General features: G+C 36.5%; 1 non-coding gene across 1 annotated transcript; it reads right to left on the reverse strand.

The window, feature by feature from the left end:
• Window positions 1–2,435: 2,435 nt before the first annotated feature.
• Window positions 2,436–2,542, reverse strand: LOC132392038 (U6 spliceosomal RNA). Its single transcript, XR_009511416.1, has one exon. It is a non-coding gene; the product is annotated as a U6 spliceosomal RNA (small nuclear RNA).
• Window positions 2,543–2,954: the final 412 nt, after the last annotated feature.

The raw sequence follows: 2,954 nt of genomic DNA on the forward strand, positions 1-2,954 counted from the left end.
TGCCAGATGTGTGGCACTAATGTCACTATCAGTCCATACCTTAACATTGTCAAAGTTATACTGCATGAAGATATTGACTCCTTCATGTTTTTGATGAGCTCCTTTTGATACTGAAGATTGTTCAATCATCACTGAACCCTCTTCCAACCTTTAGATGGAGGAACGCTGGCGGAGCAACCAAAGATAGTTGTATCTAGGACACTGGTTTGCAAACTTGCTGCAATGACATCAAGGTATAATCCTATTAATCTCCAACATTCATGTTACTGTAATCATACTTTATCCCTCTTCTAATATTCTGCAATATCCTCTTGGTACTTGTGAACACTTTTTCATATATGTATTCTTTCGATTGTTATGGACATTTCGAGGTGGAACAAACCTTGAAGAGGAACTGGAAGGTGCTGGTGCTCCCTAATATTGTAGATTGCAGAACATGTTTATTTTGCAATCTGTCCTCTCACCGACAGACTATATATCAAAACTGTATTTTGGAAAAACATTTTATGCATGTTGCAATTATTTAGATTAATTATTTCACACATATCCAAACTGGCCACATCTGATACGATCAAAACAAAGCTTAAATGATTTAATATTATAAGTGCTCACTACTTTCAGAAAGCAAAGACTATAAGATGTAATGCAATAGTTCATCACTTCGTAGGTATTTCTATTTGTTAACTATTTGATGAAGCCTCCAAAAAATCTGAATAATTTTACTTGGTTCCTTCATTCCTCACATTGTTCCAAATTTGCTGTCAGCTCCAAACTTAGAAATGTTGTTCATGACATTTATTTATTTGGTGATACAGTGTGGAGTAGGCCCTTCCAGCCCTCAGATTCACACCCTCCCCATCAACCCCACAACCGTGATTAACTCTACCCTGACCATGGGAAATTTACAATGTCCAATTAACTACCTGTACATCTTTGGACTGTGGGAGGAGACCAGAGCACCGAGGGGACACCCATGCATCCCATGAGGAGGACATACAGGAGCTCCTTACAGAACTCTGAACTACAGAATGCCCTGACCTGTAGTAGCATCACACTACCATGGTGCCCATTTCTACACAGGGGAATCTCTGGCTATTACCATTTAATGTTGAGTTTTGTAATGAGGGTAGCAAATTTTGCAGTGATACTAAAAGGATGTTTCTGAGTATGAAGTTACCAAAGATACCAGAATAAATATCAAATTATTGCAAACTGACTTGGTTATTTTCAGCTTTGCCTTTATTGAACATCTACTGAAAAAACTCCCATCTGGTGGAGGGCTGGACCTAATAACACAGTCCTGATTGCCACAGCACTGACCAAGGAATTGTACAGTTTATTAGCAAAGTTATCAGCATTGTACCTTATCTTTTGATTTGTACAGACAGCCTGCATTATCATGACAGCCATTTCACTGATGTGAATTTTTTTTTGTGTTACTGAGTCTTTTGCATATACAGACTACAAATAGAAATCAATCAATTCATTTCTGGCTTTAGATTGTAATGAAATAAAATGAATCTAATTTCATGGAGATACCCGGGACGGATGCATTTATGAGGGAAATAATGCATGCATTTCTCTTCTGGTCTTGTGAATAAATAAAAAGGTAGGACGAAAACCACCATTTGCTCCTGAAGTGTCAGTTTTTCTGGCACTGATTCCTGGCACACACACACAAATCTGTCGTTTTTATGTTCGGTCCTGCTGTCATTGTGCACAGACACCTGTAACCTTTGCTCCCCCCTGAAGTGTCTGATGCATAGTGTAGAGTCTCAAAATGCTGCCAAGCTCTCTGCAGCTGGCAGTTAGCTAACACAAGCTCCACTGCACATTAATTTAACTCCAGAAAGGTCAAACTGTAGATGAAGTGAAACAGTTGTTTGCATATGCTGATGGCTTACCAATACAAATTAGATGTTCTTTTGATTAAAATATTAAAACTGTTCAAATTTGGTGATTAATCACAAACATTACTGATTGGATACTTCACTCCTTTAAAAAGCTCCTTTACTCCTAATTTCATTTCTACACTATTTCATGGACACAAATTACACTAGTGAAATGAGAAGAGAATATTTTTTGACTCTTAAATCATGTGTGACATAGACCAGATGTGATATAGTATTCCTGTTACATTATCCTCATGACGTTCCTGAAAACCATTCCTCACAAGAATGTTCTCTGATATACTGAGTGCCTCATTCCATACCCATGACATCCATTCCAATGCTCTTCCTGAGCAATGAAGCCTGGTCAATGTCAAATGGTGCAAAATGACAAGTGAATAATGTTATCATCTTATGTCCATTGAGAGTTGTGCCAAGGCTGCCCCCACTCATTTCACTGGAGAACTATAAGAAAAATCAAAGTTAAAAAAAAAAACTGTAATATGATTAGTGCAAACACTTTTTTTTAAATTTTACTTTTTTTTAAAAAATATGGAATGCTTCACGAATTTGCGTGTCATCCTTGTGCAGGGGCCATGCTAGTCTTCTCTGTATCGTTCCAATTTTAGTATATGTGCTGCCAAAGCGAGCGCAATGTGCAACCACTTTTAAGCCATTATGCTACCAGTGCCTTCACTGAATATTTTTTATTTTTTGGATCTAAAGGTGAATCATAAAATAAATATAACCATATTTTTCACCATTTAAATTTTTTAATACAGGCAGCCATTGTTGAAATACATATGGCCTTGAACTAGAAAGCTAGGCCAGAATTAATCATATCTTTTAATCTCTGGAATCAAATATAAGCCTGACAGACTAAAGATTTTAAATTTCTTTCATTGAAGATATTGGTTTTTAGAATAACTCTGAAGCTTTATATTCATATTTATTGATTTTTATTCCAGATTTATTTTGCTTGTCTGAATTTAAATTTCCTTTTTGCTTGTTGCAATTCAAATTCTTGTCTTCCAACCTAATAGCAACCATTAGGCTACCCTACTG

This window comes from Hypanus sabinus, chromosome 3, assembly GCF_030144855.1.
Source record: "Hypanus sabinus isolate sHypSab1 chromosome 3, sHypSab1.hap1, whole genome shotgun sequence".
Lineage (NCBI taxonomy): Eukaryota > Metazoa > Chordata > Chondrichthyes > Myliobatiformes > Dasyatidae > Hypanus > Hypanus sabinus.